Here is a 20011-nt window from a genome sequence, read left to right as displayed (position 1 = left end):
CATTGGAATGCAACCCAGCAAAACTATTGTACTATTAAAAAGGAGATGTTAGCTATTGTTTTGTGTATCTCTAAATTGCAAGGCGATTTATTATAAATCAGAAGTTTTTGGTCAAAGTCGATTGCAAATCTGCCAAAGATATTTCGCAAAAAAAAAAAATGCCAAAACTCTTGCGTTAAAACAAACTTTTGCTAGATGGCAAGCCATAATAAGCGTCTTTTATTTTGATATTGAATACATGAGAGGCTCTACAAACTCTTCCTGACTATCTTACTAGAAAATTCTTACAAGAAAGATAAGTTGCCACCCAAAAAGAAAGATGACAAAGGAAAAGCACAAATAAATGCAGCCACTCCATTACCTATACAAGCCGGAACATCAAACCAAAAAAGTTCATCCACCCCAAAATTAACCATTGAAGCTGGATTATCCACCCAGCGAGGGTCATTGACCATAGGATTAAACAACCCTGAAAACCAATCAAAAACTAGGATCAAATGTCCAAGAATGAAACCAAACCACAAAAAGTAACCCCAGAAAATTATGCCTTTCCCATAAAAACCCTTCAAGCCGCGGCAAACCGTGGCTTAACTCATTTAGTTAAGTGTTTTTAAAAATAAAAAAACAGAAAAAAAATATAAAAAAACAATTTTTAGTTGTTTTCTTATTTTTTGTTTATGCATTTTTTATTTTTTGGTTGAAATAAAATGAGAAATTCTTTCTTCCCCGCTCGATGGCCTTGTCTCCATCTAAGGATTTTTTTTTTTTGGAATAAACTCCATCTAAGGATTTTAGTTCTCATCAAAGCGTCACTCTCCAGCGTGAATATATATATTTTCAAATGTAATTTTTTAGACAATTATCCAAGCATTTTTTTTTTATTTTCAAAACTTACTTTAAAAAGTAATTTTATAAAAATGTCTTTAAAATAAAAAGCAAAACGAAACCCGTCCCAAATCTTCTTGCTCTTCAGGATTGAGCTTCACTTTCAAAACTTGTTGGGCCGTACAAAAGTAAGAACCCACTTTGTGTGTCACTGGGTAACATCGGGATATTCAATTGTTGATATTCAATTGCATTTGACGACCTTTTCTTGGGAACGGCTTCTCAACTTCTCATTAGGCATAGATATAAATCAAATAACAAAGTACTCTTAGAAAGTTGGCCAATGATTGAATTATCTGGATCTACCAATTTTATTTGTATTAAAATTGATTTAATTATCATTAAATAAAATATAAAAAAATATAGGGTTCACGTGAAACTTTCAGGCACACCTTACTAGACTTCCCAGGTAGGCTTAGGACTCAGTATTGAAGAGACTCTAGTCTGCTAATAATCTCTTTCATTTCATCATCTGAAGTCTAAGCCTGAAGATGCTCTGTTCCCCCTCCCCGTGTATTTGTTTCTCCGAAGCATGCCAAAAAAAAAAAAAAAAGGATCCATCACAATCGAGATTCGTGAATTAAGATCTAGGGTGTGTATGTGAAAGCGGTAAAATGCATCAATCGTGCGGTTGAATGACCAAAAGCACGGTGCATGAAACTGGCGCTTCACAGTTGGGCAATTTGACTTTTATATAAAAAAACAACAATAAACTATAAGTAAAAATTAGTTACTTATGCTGTGTTTGGAATCGCGCTTTGGAGCCTAAACATATGTTTTCACTGACAAAAGCTATTTTTTAGATTTTGAAATTGTTTGAATTAATTTGATTGAATTTTGGGTCTGATGAGTTTATGAGCAGAAGCTACTTTTTTGTGTTTTTGGGGTTGGGGACGGTGGGGTATGTAAAAGAGAAGGAAAGAAGAAAGAGAAGACATCAGACATGACATTGAACATAAACAGTTTTTTTTTTTTTTTTTTACATTCACATGTGGTAAAAGTTGAACAATAAATTGAGGATAATATTTTTTTTAGTAAATACTGAACGTAAAATTGGGAAAAAAAAACAAAGCACCATGCCATTTTTTCATGAGAAAATTGGGGATAAATCCTCCATTGAAAATTTAATTAACAAATGGGACCTAAAGATTTTGTGCAACTTAACTTTTTTTGTGTGTAATTTATCTTCGTTTGTGTGCATTATATTTTTCTTTATGTTTAACTTCTTTTATATAGTATATAGTATGCAATAGTGATGGTACAATTAATTTCAGTGATACATAAAATATTATTAAAATAAGTTTTTTTTATTACTTTAATTACTTTGCTAACACTGTTGCCGGCAACTGTACGGTGGTCTAATGACTGGTTAGTGATGATTCAATGGCCGTCCAACCACCAGCCAGCGTAGATACTAGTCCGACGGTTCAGTCAAATTTAGTTAAAGGGCATTTTAATTATTTCACATGTATAGGAGGGGACACTCTTAGCGGCAAATTCACTGTACTTATTTGTCATTAAGTTGGACCTATTTATCATTTTTCTTGTTAAAATATAAATAAACAGAAGGAACTATCTTCTTCATCTTAAAATTTATATGCAGCTCATGTGTGATCTCTAGATGAAATGATGATAGTATATTAGTATGTTGGGCATTTAGCTCAACTATAACATTAAACACCTCCTTAAATCTTATTTAATCATCAAGTTATCTGTTAGACCCTTCATAAATATGATGGATTTGTGAGTTTTTTTTTTGGTCAGTTGAGTGAAAGATCGGCACACAAAAAAAAAGATGATTGTATAAAATAAATAAAAAATTTGCCTGAAAAGTCAGAAATATCAGAAATGACAAATCATTCATGCCAAGTGTGGATGAAACCCAAACTCCAATTATATTTCAGGGAACAAATCATAATACAACGTGACAATCAAAAAATCTAACTTTTTTACTATACTTGGAAGCACAAGCAAAATGAACATTTATAAAATTAAAAAATATTCCTCGTAATGAATCTAGCTAGTATTATTATATCCCACTTTTTTGTGCTTAGTCCCAAACTCCAATTGATTTGTGCTTTGTCTCAATTAGATCCCACCGGCCGCACGCGGCACGCCACAACCTTTGACTCTGCCCTCCTTCGTCCTCCCCTTCTCAGTGGGAGAAGATCCGAAATCACAGCGTCGACCTCCCCTCCTCAGCAGGAGATGATCTAAAATCGACCATCGTTGCCTCTGCCTCCGTCGTCCTTCCCTTCTCAGCTTCTCAGCTTCTCATTGTTCGTCTCTGAGAGCTTCAGGTTTGTGGGTTGTGGCTTCTAACGTCCTCTCCTCCATCATCTTCTATTCGGACTTCGACGACTCTGCTTCGTCTTTCAGTGTCTATGCGCCTCCAAATCGGTTGATCATGGCCTCCCTCTTCAACTCCATTGCTCGGATTCTGAGCTTCATTGAAGCCTTCCGGCACCTCTCCAATCAAAAAGGGTAACTTCAAGTTCTCTTCCCTGTCTTTCAACTCCGCCGCTTCTGTTGCCCGTTCATTTGGTTTTTAACCATCGTCGCCTTCTTCTGAAGTACAAGGTATGTGCGCTGGTTCGTCCCTAATTTGCATCTTGCCATGCTGCTGTTGCTTGCTTGCAGAGCTGAATTAAATATGGTTAGAATCATTTCTTTGCTTGCAGTGTTCTTAGCCAGATAGAATATTAACTAACTGATTGTCTGATTGAGTTAATTGATTTGGCATGTAATTCAATTTTTTTTCTCTCCACGGAACATGAAGCTAAACAACTAGATCCCCCGTAAATTTGATTTGGCATGTTAAAGCATCATTAAGAAAATTCAGCCCGAACCCCTGTCCCTTTCTGTTGTTTTGCACTACACTGCACAAATGCCTCTCCGGTCAGAAAATGTAAATTAAAAAGAAGAGAGATTGATTACAGATGGGAGTTATCTATTCATTATAAATTGTCCTCATTTAGTTTCTTATATAATTTGATTGATTATAGGTGTTGGTGAAATCATGGGTGATGCTCGAATTGGGAATGACACGGCTACTCAAACAACAAAGCCTTTAATGTCGGTTGCAAGTGGGACTACAGAAAGAAAAAACATGAACCCAAATTATATAAGAATTTGGGGATAAGGATTGTATGGAATTTGTTGTAATTTTGTTAGTTTGTTTGGATTTTAATTAAGTTTGGATTGATGATGAATTGATTATTAGTAATATATGTTTGGAATTTAGAACTTTTGTTACACCTTTCAAATATTTAAATTCATTGTCCAAAAGAAGCCCAAAAAATTTATAATCTTACTATTTACCCCTTTTTTGGCATTCCAAATTAGTATGATATGTTTAAAAAAAAAAACCAAAAAAAGGCTCACTAACCGAACAAGCCCACTAACTGAACGAAATATATTTCGGTTATTTCTGTTCGGTTTCAAAATTATGATATGTTCAGTTTTCAGTTATTTTGGTTATCTTCATTAACCGAATCGAATAACCGTTTGTTTAAGTCTACTTTAAGATGAGTAACACAGTGGATTCTCATATCTCACCAGTGTTTCACTTCTTCGAGAGCTTTTATTCTTTTAGATAGTGATGCAGGTGAGTTGGGTAGCCATTTATAAATATGACCTGACCTGACCTGACCTGACCATACAGTGGCACCAAGCCAAAACATGACGTGGTGGAAAAAATAATGATTTTTATGTTACCTGAGTTAAAAATCAGTTAGTATAATATGATTTGTATTTAGATTAATTTTTATAAAAATTAGCTTGATAATTAAAACTTGTTTGGACGGATAAAAAAAGTAAGTCTAAATGTAAAATGATTAAAAAGGGAATGAGTTTTAAACTAACTTATAAATTAATATATAATCGAATAATATAAGATATCTTAATGAAATAAACGAAGTTCTTGCACGAGGTTTAATCCTTCTTTTCATATTTGATTATGAGATCAAAGACTTTAGTTGTCCAAAACAGATAAGATTAGGGTAACCCTTATCGATCGAACTACAAGAGGTCCATCAAACCATGTAATATATAATATAATTAAATAATTTATTTAACTTTCTCAATCTGTTTAAATTATGTATACCATTTGATAAATGTTTAAAAAATAATAAATTAAAATAATTAAATTTTATTAGTTAATTTTTTAGAAAAGAAAACATTAAATTATTAGGTTTAAATATGACTCACTTAAATATCTTTTTTTTTTTTCCATCTTCATTTTTTTTCTTCCTCCAGGTTATAAATGGAAGAAGCTTAAATTTTTAACTTCTGTTTTTACTTCCATCTTAAATCCAAACATTACTTCATTTCCAAATGACACAATAAGCTCACTGTATATTTTTCAGAGTACGTATGAGGTTTGAGAGGCTCAAATACTGCTCCAAACATGCTCTATATAATTGAAAAACTTGGGCACTTTTGTGAAATCTCGTTTGGTATGAGGAGAGAGAAGGTAAGAGGAATTTTGCTCACCTTTTTTTGTTGGGGTTGTTAAAAGTTTAGCTGTTCAGGAGGAGGGAAATTTTTTTTAAAGATTTTTCTTCCTCTTTTTTCGTAGCCTTCCATTCCTCTTCCAAATTGGAAAGGTTGATAGTTTACCTCACGTGCAGAAGAGATGATAATCATAACACTGTTATCAAATCAGGAAGAACCCCCTCTTGCTTTCTCTCATCGTGAAGCCAAATAAAATAATATTAAATTTTTTCCTTTTCTTATTTTCTCATCTCTTCTCTTTCCTTCTTTTTAATTAAAATCCTCATTCTTCCCTTTTCTTTCTTTTGAGCCAAAAGCACAAATTTCAGAACGTAATGGCCATGAGCAATCAAATTGCTCGTGAAGATCCTCCTCCTATCTGCCTCTGCCGACGCTTTGATGCTTTAACGCTTAAATTTGAAACTCTTTCATCTTGATGGATGCAGGATTATCCATCGTTTCTATTGTCTTTTCTTTGATTAAATTGCTTCAAGGTAACTTGTTAACTTTCAATGCTATTTCTTTGGTTTTTTTTTTTTGTAGATAATTTCTTTTCCTTTCTGCGGATGAGCTCTCTTTCCTTTTCTCCTTTTTTCTTTTTGATAGTTTTGTCGGCATTTTTATTTTATTACTTGCTTTCTCCTCCTCCCATTTGTGCTTTTTTCTATTTTAAAAGCAGATCGTAGGCTTGATTTGTGGGTTTTTAGCTAGTTTTTCTCCTTCTTCAGAAGAATAATACTACTTTTTAAGTTTTTATGGAGATTATGGTTTGATAACTTTAGTCTATTAAGTCGGTGTGATTGGCTGTCATTTCTAATGTTAATATGCATTGGCGAGGAATTCTTGGGCAATACATTGGCATCTTCAATTGCCATTTTTGGTCACGAAACTTATTATCAAAAGGATGTAAGGTTGCCTGTCAGTCTGTCACTAGTCCGCCGTTGGGCTACTGTGGCTTCCATCCGCTTTCATCCTGTACTCAAAACCACACAAACTACGCCCAACATGTAGACGAGAGGGAGTTGAATACCTTTCTCTTCTTCTTTTTTTCCCAAATAGCATGAATTATTTCTCATAGTATTTTTAAAAAAATAGATTTTAATAGATTCAGCACCCATTATCTTAAAACAATTTTTAGTATACTCAATATTTTAAAATATTTTTTTATGTTATTTCAAAATAATTTTTGGTATATTCATGATCTATTAGGATCCGAGGTAGAATATAGGTTATATTGATAAATTTTCAATGTATTAATAAAAAATATTTTAAATAAATAAGCACACGTTTTCTTAACAATAATTAGTTTACTTAATTTATGTATATTTTGAGTAAAATTTATATATATATATTAATATAGTACATATTAACTAATTCTTACCACTGGTTTCGATATGTGTCTCATGGGTTTTCTTTCTGCTTTGATTAAATCACAATGGCATGGGTTCAAGCCGACTGTGAAATTGTGAATTTTCCAAGTAGTTATGAATTCTTTTCTTTTTTTATAATAGATTTGTAATTGTTATTTATATATTTTCTTAATATATTTTACTTAAAACTAATTACTAGAAAGGCTAGAATTTTCAAATGAAAAAATTCTATGTGAGTAGTAACCTCACGTGTATTGTAAATTTTCTGAATACAAAACTGAAACAAACAAGAAGTCAGATATTGTGTATTGCTCTTTCCATTTATTAGCTAAAGCTTTTGCAGCATTTTTTTTTAAAAACAAGATTAATTCCTATAAATAATTATTATGAAATTCTCTCTTTTTATGGTGAAGAAACATGGGAAAATTACACACAATCCCAAGGATCAAAATTTATTCATCCAATGTCCCTTAAAATGTCAAAATAAATAAAAAGTCCTATAAGACTTGAGAGTAATATAATGTGAATAGGAAATCACATCGTTGTCCTACCCTTAATTCAAGCTGAAGTGCATTCTATCTCTCACAGTGTGTCTCTCACAAAATCAATGCCTCAAGCTCTCTCCCTCTCACACTCAATTTCTGGCTTGCTCTCTCTTACTCACCGAGCTCTCTCCCTCTCGCAGTCACCCCACATTGGCGTTGCCCTCGCTTCTCTCTCCCACTTACCAAGCTCTCTCCTTGTCGTAGTCACCACACATTAGCATTGCCCTCGTTTCTCTCTCCCACTCATGGTCTCGAGCTCTCTCCCTCTTGCAGTTACCTAACATTGGCATCTTGTCGTCTCTGCTTGTTGTACTCACTCTACTTATCGTCATCGCTTGCAATCACTCCCCCCTTCTTGACGTCTGTTGCAATCCCTCTCCCTTCTTGCCATTTGTGGTAATCACTCCCCCTCCTAGTGTCTCTCGTTCTCACTCCCCCTCTTGTCATCTCTCTCTCTCACACTCACAGTGCTTGTCAATGTCTTGTGTTGTCTTTCCATCTCTATTGGAGAAAAATCCAAGAAACAAAGGTTAGTGCGATTTGATTTTGCTCCAACTGGTACTTGGGTTGAGAAGTATTAAGATTTAGTGATTAAATAGAGTTGAATCATAACTAATATATGAAGTCTGGGGCTATGAGTTTAAGAGGAACAATTTCTTGAGAACTTGTAAAATTTTTTAGATAGAATTAAATGCACGTTATGATTAAATGTTTAGGAGATAGAATTTTTTTATTGTTATTCTATTTCAAAAGTTTATTTTTTTAATGAGTTTGGGATGCCTGTGGACTTGGAATCTAGTTTAATAAAATGGTTTAAGAAAAAGTAAGAACAAAGATGAACAAATGCTTGGAAACTTCTTGGGATACACACTATTTATTGAAGAATTTTACGAAAAGAATAATAAGAAATTTAAGTCTTTTGAAAAGGGCACTACCTCTGTTAAAAAGGCTTGGGGAAAGTTAATAGAAAATGAGAAAGAACGATATGGTGAAAGGACTAAGGAAATGAGAGTCCCAGCGAAAGAGAAGAATTATATTATTTCCTTCTACACACGGTGTGCTCCCTCAAAGCAAGAAAATTTCAATTCAAGGGAAGACACATGAAATGGGGCCTGGGGATGTAAATTAATTGATAGGCCTACCATTTGAGGGGCATGATATTGAAATTAATATGAATAATGAAGATAAAATATTTAAGAAATTAATGAGTAACTATGGAAAAGCGCCATACAAGACAACAAGAAAATGGTTGATTGAAGGAATAGAGGATGAAAAGTTTGAATTCCTTTTTGTTACGTATGCATTAGAAGTCCTCTTTTGTATGAGTTCTAGTGTATGTGTAAATGATAAAGTGTTGAAAATGATGGTGGCGACAAATCATAGTTTAGGAGAGTGTGATTGGAGCATATTTATTTTCAATAAATTCTACAACTCAATTACAGAGTTCAGGAAAGAAAGGAAGAAAGGAAAACCTAATGGGACGAAAACTGTAGGAGGCTTCTTGTACTTTTTAATGGTAAGTGTGGGTATGATTCATTTACTTTGAGGTTAGTTGTATTTTTAATGTGCTCTGTGCTGTTATCAATGGCTGCTATATATGTTGTAATTAGCTGCTTTCTATGTTGTTATTTACTACTTTGTATGTTGTCATTGGCTGGTATGTATGTTGTCAATCGCTTATGTATAGGTTGTTATTGGCATCTGTGCATGTTGTCATTGGTTTCTGTGCATGTTACGTTTGGCTATTGTGCATGTTGTCATTCGCTTATGTGTAGGTTATGACTGGATGTTGTGCATGTTGTCACTCAGTTATGTGTAGGTTGTGATTGGCTATTGTATATGTTGTCAATGACACATATGTAAATTGTCATTGGCTTATATGTAGGTTGTTATTGGCCGCTATGTATATTGTCAATGGCCTCTCTATATGTTGTCATTGTTGTATAGATAAATTTTCATTTATTTGATATGCAAATTTATTCCCTGCAACACTTTCCTTTAGAAAAACAAAATCCCTCAAAAAATAAGAATGCCATTATATGGTGGGATGAGGACAAAGTGAATGTCTAAGCAAAATTAAAAAAGGATAGTAAGAGAGGCATATTACATGGTGTGAGGCTGGGCTTTCATCTGCTGTATCCAATGCAGAAATAAAGCTAACTCACCCAGTAAGTAAAATAATACTGAGCTTAGTTTGGTGCTATGTACAATTTTGAGTAATGATTACTTTAATTACTATTACTTTATAAGAAATAAAGAGACATATGAAAGGTCAGTGACCATAGGTGAAGGGTTGGTGTCCACAATTAGAAAAGAATTAGTTTCCTTGTAGTTGAGGTTAATAGAAGAGAGTAAGAAGAAGAAGTGGTACAAGTAGTAAGTAGTGAAGATGAGGAAGAGAACTCAAGTGAAGATGAAAAAATTGGTAAAGATAATAAAGGTGGGCCAAAAGATTTCATACAAGAGGAAGAAGAAAGTGAACTAGAAACAGATGACAAAGAAGAGAAAAAAAATACTTCAAATGAAGAAGAAAGTAACTCTCAAAATGAAGAGTAAGGAGAAAAGGATAATGAAGAAGACAAAAATGAAGACAAGTCAAGTGATTCAACAGCGGAAAAGAATAAGAGGGAAGGTGATGATCAAGAGGAAAAAGATAAAATGAACAAGAAAGTACAGGGGTAAATCGAAGTAAAAAGATCAATATGGTTGAGAAACCGTGCAATCAAATCTCTATAGTTAGAAGAGGTCAAAAAAGCCCGTGACAAGAGAAAACTTGATCAGAAATAGGAATTATTTTGGATGCACACAACAAGATGTGATGAAGAGGAAGGTGGCAAACAAGTCTTCTGACTTATTGTAATTAGGAGAACTAAGTAACAATAATTTTAGACATACCACTTGATTGCTGATTGTTCCTCTTACTGTAGGTACATTGTAGAGATGTATGGATACTTCCTAACATACTGAGCTTTGCTGCCTACAAGACAGGAAATGAATCAATAACAGGGTAAGACACTTGTTTACATATATAGAGAATTAGCAATATAATTATAATTATGACTAATTGTTTGTGTATATCATACAGTTCATGTTTATGGTGGCAAGAACTTTGGTTGGAGATCAAAAAGAAAACTATGGTTGTGTCAATTGGTACATTTTTCATCAGAGTTAATGCAAATAATGACCTCTAATCCTCTTAAGTGGAGTCTGGAAAACTATGAACATGAAATCTTGTCAGAGCACTTAGGATATAACATTGGAAACTATGACTTTATATTTGACCCCACCCTTTTCAATTACTATTAGTTTTGTTATGTGATGGAGATAAGAACCATGCGTTTCTATGTCCTTGATTCATTAGTCGATAATTTGACCATGTTGAGATTACAAAAAGAGGAAGAAAATGCAATCAAAATAGGGAAGAAACCAAGTGACATAGAGGAACTAAGACAAAAGGAAAGGACAGATAGATCCTAAGCAATTCATGGGAAGAGGAATTGTATGTACAACTTTTCATTCATTGTATTACTTATTAATGCGTTATGGTTACTTGTCGCTCACCACTGTCATAGTTATTAATGCTTCATGATTACTTGTCATTCACCATTATCATAATTGTTGATGCTTCCTAATTACTTGTTATTTATCACTGTCGTAATTGTTAATGCTTCCTAATTATTTGTCATTCATCATTGCATAATTATCATATCAGTTATTCCCTTTTTTTTTTTGCAAAGAGAATATTTCTACCAAATTCTTCGTAGAGTAAAGCCAGTACTATTTAATGAAGAAAACAAAATTGACAAGGAAGTTACATGGGGCAAAAGTACATGTGCAATCTGACACATGAGTTGTTGTGCACAACATGTTATTGTATTTGAGCTTTTGGGGGATAATGTTCATTGACTAATGTACTAGTATTTTCTTTTCAGGGACTCTTGTGAGGTTTGTGTATTAAGTTGGTTACAAGCGTAGGATGGCACGAATTTGGTGATGAGGGCTACACAATGCCTAAGTACTCCGCTCAAAAAAATCCATGACTTGAAGGTTGGATGCTTGTGGTGGCTTGTAACTTATCAGAACAACCTGCATGGTGATCAAGTACTGTTTTTACTACAAGGAAATCCCTAAAGCAAGAGAAAAAAATAAACAACCAGCATATATAGTATTTTGTTCTTTTATTTGACAATATCATGACAGTTCAATGTAAAGTTAAGTTAATGTGTATTGACATTACTTAGTGGTTATGAAGTTTTTTAATGTCATTCATGTGTTTTGAATAGCACAAGATTTTTCATTAGTACTCCTATCATGTCCATAAATGAAGACTTAATAAAACTGAAAAAACAAATGCTAGCTATGATGACACGATAGATATATATCACAGTCTTCTCTGCCAGATCTATTGACAACCTCAATGGCTAGTGTTGACAACCCGAGGAGAAGTTGTTAACAACCTCGACAGTGTTGCTGACAACTGACTCTGTCGGATAGCACAACTTCTAATCAAATAGTATTATTATCATATACAATGACTTTAACAATAAAATGAGAAGCTCTTTCAAGGCATTAACAGCTTTAAGTGAACCTAATAGAATTACAACAGAATTTTATTGCAGAGATCCATTGACAACCCTAACAGCAAGTGTTAACAACCTATGGGGAATCTATTGACAACCTCAGCTGTGTCGCTGATAACTAACTCTGTGGGATAGCACAACTTCCACATAACATCAAATTATAACCAAATAATATCATATCACAACTTTACACACTAAAATCATGTGTTAAGAAATCATGGAATACTGCAAGTATATGAAATTGTCACTTTATATCAGTAACTTAATTCAAACTGCCAATGACAACCTCCACGGTGTGTGATAACAAGTCCATGGTAACTTATTGATAAGTATAGCAAAATAAAAATATGATATTATATCAAATTACTTTCAAATATTATTTACCATTATATATATATCTATAAGGTAACTACACCAAATTTATAACCATTCAAAAAAGTATGCGGGTTGTATATGTACATAATGATTGCTTAACTTGAGGTGTGTATAATGACATCTATAAAACAATATTGTCACATACATTCACAAAAAAAAAATAAAGAAACCATCAACAAAGCTCAACTTGGATTAGGGTTCTTGCAAGTTTTTCCAGTATGGCTTGGCTCATGGCATATGCCACAATAATAAAGCTTTTTATTTTGAAATTGAGATTCAATTATTCTTTTCTTTGGCCTCCCCGAGGGCCTTTTAATGGTTGGTAGCTATAAGAATATTTCTGTTATCATCTGCGTAACTGTGAGAACTTCAGGATGTGGGCAATCATGTGTTGTAATTGGCCTCATACTACTTGCATATATTTTCTCTTGGGAAGACAGTTTATAGCAGTCATCCATAAATTTATAGACACTACTGTGAACTAATTTTATTGCCACACATGCATGTACACAAAGTATTCCAGTCATTTGCCATGCTAAGCAAGTATATTTGTGTGTGGTAAGATCAACAGTGACACAAATTATTCTAATAGGAGATGCAGTATGAACTCAAACTCGGTTATCTCTATAATATACATTATGCAAATTCTCTACTTTTGCTATTTTTTCTTGCAACTTGGACTCAATATTTGGCCCAACATCATTTGTCTAATTTTTTATTACCATTTTGCTTGCAACCATCTTCTTCGCTAATTTCTCCATATGCTCATGTATGATAACTGACACATTCTGCTTCTTCTCCCTTAAAATCCAAGCATTAAATGACTCTGCAATATTAGTGGTGATATTATCCCATTGTTTGAAAGGAAATTTGCTTAAAGCCCATCAATCTACATCCCCTTAAGTCTCAATCCTAATGCATGTCAAGTCAATATAGTTATTATTGTTATTCTTTTTTGTTATTATGAAATTTCCTTTTTTGAGTTCATTGTTAATTATTAAGATTGTGTTGGTGTTACATTTGTCAAGATGCAAAGATAGTGTACGGATGGAGAGAATGCATTATAAACAATTATTTCAGCTTTAGTGTAAAGATGCAAAGCTCTCGAATAAAAGCTAAAAACTATTAGTTGACAAAGGAATGCTTTTGAGAATAGTTACTTATCCTTGACATGCTGAATGAACACTACTAGTTTTCTGTACCTCCCAATACTTTTACAAACCATATAACTCCATTGCCTTCTAAGATCATTTATTCGTTATTTGTAAGGCCATCCAACATCTCAAAAAAAAATCATTGGTGGATTTGCTCTTAACTTTATCTAGTTATATGTAATTATATTGTGTTTGAAGACAATAGTATTAATATGTGTGATCATCTCATCAAAAGTTTTTTCTTCTTTTTAATTATGGTGACAACAGATGTTATGCGTTTGCAATAAGAGTTTTATAAAATTTTACTTTTGATAATGTCTAGCAAGGAAGGCATTACTTGGAGAGTTGAGGACTAGGGTTACTTGAATAGATCAAACGGCTCTGTTTTTGGGGTTTTAGAGAAAAAGATGAGATAATCTTGACTGCAAGTAGTTATGACTGGAGTTGTAGAAAAAAGAATGACATAACCATGACTGTAAATAGTTATGATTTGAGTTGAAGAGAAAAGAACATGACTCAACTTGTAAACAAATACAATTCTAGTTTGAAATCAAATTTTGTATTGGACACCAATATAATGAAATAACCTTGATTGGACATAGCTTAATTAGTGCTTGAAATTGTTACTAAACATGGGATAAAATTATGTGTGTATGATGTTTATATGTGTGTAGAGTTAGTTTGGAGTTATTTTTTTATACGCAATGCTTTATTATACATTTTTAACCATATTTCAGTTGGTAATTAGTAAGATAGTTTATCATATATGTATATATATGAATGAAAAAGTGTTATGAGTAAAATATAAATTGACATTTATTCCCCAAGTTGCTAATTCGCTTCTAACTTGCTAATTCCTTGTGTGTTAAATTCCCTTAAATGTTATTGGTAACAGCTATATATTTGACATGAAAGCTCCATTTTGCATGTTATACATATCTATTTACACCTTGTATTGTAAATTTTTTGTGTTGCGAGTAAATGTCCATACATGCTATTGTCAATTGGCTTATATCTTACTAATTATATTATAAGTCTTGTATAAATAGACACTTATCCTGTAAATCTAATAAATTTTAATGTTAATATCCATATTTGATGTATATACTTTTTTGTGTGTCTTATAAATATCCACTTACATCTTGTGTGTCAATTCCTATAAGCATGCTTATTCATGATATAAATGAGAAAATTTGTCTTATAAATCTTAATATGCGTGGTTGTGAACTTTCTTATGCTTTATTCCTTCTTGTGTATTGTATAACTAGAGACTTGCTACTTATCCTTTGAATGTCGATAAGTGTTATTTTAGTATTTGTAATTAATGTGCAAACTCCCTTATGCGTCTTATAAATATACACTTACATCATATGTTGTAAATGCCTCCATAAGGTGTTGTAAATTCGCTTATAGGTTATGTCAAAAGGCATGTATCTTATAAATGTTTTTGTATGTTGTGTAAAGCCTCTTGTGTGTCTTACAAATGTCCTTAGTGTAACGTCTCTCTTTTTTATCATATAAGTTATCAAATAGGAGCAAAATGAATCACATTTCATTATCTTAATATTAGAAAATCAAGTTTTCAAAAATTTTCTTCTCGAATTATTATTCACAGGGTAACCTTAAGTTTTTGGCCAATATTGAAAATTCATAACTAGTTCTAAAAAAATCGAAATGAGATATTTTCAAGTTTTATTTGAAACTCCTTCAATCATCTACATAGAAAAAATACACACTGAATTTATAGTCTTGCCACTTAAGTTCCATTTTAACCCAAGGATGTACTATTCACTTGGTAAAAAAAAATTTCCCTAAATTTTTACTATAACTTCAAAAATTCATAACTTTTTGTACATAACTCCAATTTAGGTGATCTACTACTCTATTTAAAGCTCAAGATGAGCAATTTTAGTTTGCCAAATCTCATGGCTAGATTCATCTATTTGTTCTAAATCTCATACTCACTAATTTATTGCATTTTAAGTAATTTTCTTATACTTTTAATGCCATTCTTTAGGCATTTGTGTCATATTTAAGTTATACAAGCCATTCATCATGTATATCAATATATATATTTATACCTCAGCTATACATAAAAGTAAAGTTATTAACTCATATAATCATTCATAATCAATTTACAGATTCACAAAGTTTAAAGCAGAATTCAAAATTTCATAATAGAACATGTATCCTTTCATGGTAACTCTATTTTCTTGGTTTTGCTTCTAAAATGTTCAGCCTTAGATTGTGTCATTTTGGATAGGGAAGGGGTGAGATTTCATAAAAATCTTAGTAGAAAATAACCACAATAAAAATACTAATAATGCAATGTTATGTCATGCTATATATCAATCATCATTCTCATGCATTCACTAGCATTACCATGTCATGAAAAGGGAGCTTATAATCATATCATTTAACAACTCAACTATGCATTTTGTTAAGACATCAAATACAAAGAGTTTAACACATCATATCATAGCTAGCTCATCTACCTCATGGCATAAAAACATATAGCAATAAACAAACAATGCAAGTTAACATCAAAGTTGTAAGTTCTTGTAAGTCCTTGCTATCTCTTTCTAAGCTTTGATCTTTACCTCTTATTTTTTGTTGTTCTTGGGGCTCTTCTTCCAAATGATTAATGCCTATCTATTATACAATAGGAGTATACTAAGTATAAATTCACAACAACACATAAACTCTTCTAAATTCCCTTAACCCTTTTCTTTAATTCTTTAGGGTTTTTGAATCATCTTTTCTACAACAATTCTCACTTGATTTTCCTATATAATTTAGCATGTAGAATTCATATTTAAATGTAAATTCATCAAAACCCAACTCTTTCCTATCCTACTCCATTTAGCCGAAAGATTAGAATCTTCAAGCTCGAAAATCTATTTTTAATTTTACATACTTGGCCCCCGACACTTCATGGGAGTCTTTAGCTTTCTGGTTCCTCAATCTCAGAATATTTTTACTTTGCAATTTAGTCATTGACAATCCTCTTATTCTTTCAGAAACTTTTAGGACTCTTGCCAATTGGGGTATAGTAGCCTATCCATTTCAGGTTGTTTTGGATACTTCTAGGTCCAAATATTTGGGATGTGACACTTACTCTCTAATGCCCATTCCCTTTTGTCTTGCTAATTTCTTCACTTGTCTTTCACCTTATGTTGTGAATGCCCATAAGCGTTATTGTTAATAGCTATACTAATGTGTAGAGTTCCTTGTGTGTTATATAAATATGCACTTGCATTTTATATAGTAAATACCTATAGAAGTAGTTGTAAATACATATATTTGTCAAGCAAAGAGCTATATCATTGTGTAAATATTTGTATGTGCTATTGTAAATTTGCTTATATTAGATTGATTGCATCATGAGTCTTGTATTAATATATACTTTCTTCTCATCCTTTTGATGCCCATAAGTTTTATTGTTAATATATGTATTTGACATGTAAAATTCCTTGTGTGTCTTATAAATATCCACTTGAACCTTATGTTGTACATTCTGAAAGATGTTGTAAATTCACTAATACATCATGTAGGGAGGCATGTGTCTTGTAAATTTTGATATCTGGAGTTGTAAATTCACCTATCTTACTAAGTCTCTCACGTGTCTTGCATAAATAGACATTTTCTCTGTATCTTGTAAATGCTCATACGTGTTATTATTAACATCTATATTTGATGCGTAATCTCTCTTATTTGTCTTATTATTATCCACTTACACCTTATATTGTAAATTTCTTTAGAAGTTGTAGAAAATGTGCTTATGTGTTAAGTAAATAGGCATATGTGTCGTGCAAATGTTCATGCATTTTGTAATAAATCCGCTTATGTCTTACTAAGTCCTTTATGTGCCCTGTATAAATAAACACTTGCTCCTAATCCATTACATGCCTATAAGTAATATTGTTAATACTTATATTTGACATGTAAACTCTCTTGTGTGTCTTATAAATATCTACTTACACCTTATGTTGGGAATTCTTTTTGTTGTTGTAAATGCGCGTATAGGTCATGAAAGTAAGAGTATATTTAAAATTAACACCATTGCATAAAGCTAGAGAGAAAACACAATTACACAAGTGATGCATCCCTATTTTATTATATATTTTAATACACCAAGAAAATGGCTATTTTTTTAGAAAGGAAGTCAAAGAGGGATAGAGATTTATTTAGATGCTAGTTGAGCAGGATCAATAGTAGATAAGAGATCTATAACTAGTTACTGATCCTTTGTATGGGGAAACTTGACAACATGGAGAAGTAAAAAACAATCTGTTGTTTTTAGAAGCAATGCAAAGGCAAATTAAGAGCATTAAATCAAGGAAGTTGTGAATGTAAATGTCTTGAGATGATCCTTGAGGAGCTAAGGATCAACTATGATAAACCAATATAATGAAAGTTTGGTGTGATAACAAAGCAACAATTAAAATTATGAAGGATCGTGTATATCATGACAAGATGAAATATATTAAGATCGATCATTATTTCATTAGAAAAAAGATAGAAGACAAACCTGTTGATGTTGCACGTACTCCATCTAGTCAGCAAGTTGCAGATGTTCTAATCAGGACATTGTCTAATGCCAAGTTTAAAGGATGTACAAGCATATTGATAAACATCTATTCCCAACTTGAGAGGGAATGTCAATGACGCAAGCGCAAACCCACCTAATTGGACTCACTTATTTATATTGCTTATATTTAAGTGTCCATATTTAATATCTGACAGTGCCTAGAATTACCTCCAATAGAATGATCCTTATGCTTTGGCAAAAAAAAATATTGCCTTTATTTATTGTTAATTAATTTTCATTATCCTAGGGGTAGATTAGATTAGATAATATCTAATTTTATCTTTTTAGATATTTTGTTTTATTTGTAATTTACCTTAATTAGGAGTCTATATGTACTGATTAGACTCACTGAATAAAATTTAAGCTAAGTCTCATTAAAACAAACAACATAGAGTTTATATATAATATAAATCGGTTTTATTGTGTAGTTGAGCGTTCTAATTATTGTGACCCTGAACTGTTTCTAAATTGGATTAGCTGAAAATTTTTTAATATAGGAATATTAATATGCGAGTTTCTATAATTTCATCTCAATTTTAATTTAGTTATTGTAGTTTTTTTTAGTTGTATCTTTATAATTTCCTCAATTATAGGTATTTATATATTCATAATTTGTTAATTTACAAGAAAAACAATATTAGTAGGTAATGATATGATTTTCACTAAGCATATGCCTGAATTATTACTTCTTTTTTTTTCTGTTGACTTGAATTGATTTCGTCATATGGATTTGAATACAACTAAAGTTAACCAGATTACAACTTATATATACATGCAAGAAAATGGTTATGAGCATGACAATTTTTTATTTTAAATTAATAATGAATAAATTTTATTCTATCATTTTATTTTTTAAACCCCTCTTTTTATTTTGTACCACCTCCGATCCTTAATATAAGATCTCATTTGAATTTTATTTTGGTCCTAAATATAAGACTTCAATTCATTTTATCTCTCATATTTGTACATTTTTTTCCAAGATAATCCTTCAAATAATAGTAGTTCTACCCAAGACACTTGATTAACAAGGTTATTTTAGAAAAAACAACACCTATTTATTACAAATAACTAACTTAACTTATTTTCTTAACCTCCTCAAACTAGTCAACTAGCTTTTATATTTAGGGCCGGAGATAGTATTTTGTAGAAACTTTCATGATGTTTAGTCAATATTCACATCAACCCTAATTAATAAATTATGAACAAATGGACTAATCTATAATTGAAAACAAAGTAAGGACCCAGTAAAAATAAAAATATTGAGGGAATTTAATTAACAATCAAGTAAAATTATAAGCACGGACAAATCAATTTTTTAATATTTATCTAATTTTTGAGAAACAGGTTTTATCATATAATTAGTATTAAATAACCTGCAAGTCAAGTGGCATACTTGTAAATTTCTTTTTTCACTTTGGGCATTTGATTGAGCATCTGGTTGGGGTGAGGACAAATTTTTTACTGAAAAATGAGATATGTAATAAATAGAAGATGGATGATGATAAAAATAAAAATTGTGTTATGGAGTTGAAATTAGAATTAAAAGTACATTTGACACAAACATTGTGGGTTTATAATGTGAAAGGTGAATATCAATTTGCCCAAGGCCTCTTGATCTAGTGTTTCTTTCAGGCACCTTTCTACTAGAGTTAATTATATTCGAGGTGTTGTCAAATACTAAATGTAGGTATATTTCTCAACGAATATTTGAACCTTAATTCGTTACATTGTGAGGAACTAACATCTTCTACTAAACCCAACTCCGTTGATCTCATCTAGTGATAGTGAATGTGCCTTATGTGTGGCATTAGAATGTAGGTTTCCCAAGCGTTACCTTGTAATTTTTTTTTTTAAAAGGTGAATATCAATTTTAATCAATTCATGATCTATTCCCCAACATTCATGGAAACATCAATATGTAAGTTAAATATTTAAAAATTTAGAGACATGGGAAAATATGGATCCATTCTTATATTAGGTTTTGTAGTTTGTGTTTTTTTTAGTATAAACTTGGAGT

Source organism: Neltuma alba, unplaced genomic scaffold, assembly GCF_004799145.2.
Source record: "Neltuma alba isolate B1F8T4 unplaced genomic scaffold, ASM479914v2 tig00000977_pilon, whole genome shotgun sequence".
In the NCBI taxonomy this organism is placed as follows: domain Eukaryota; kingdom Viridiplantae; phylum Streptophyta; class Magnoliopsida; order Fabales; family Fabaceae; genus Neltuma; species Neltuma alba.
The sequence above is the reverse complement of the archived record's forward strand: the minus strand, read 5'-3'. Positions refer to the sequence as shown.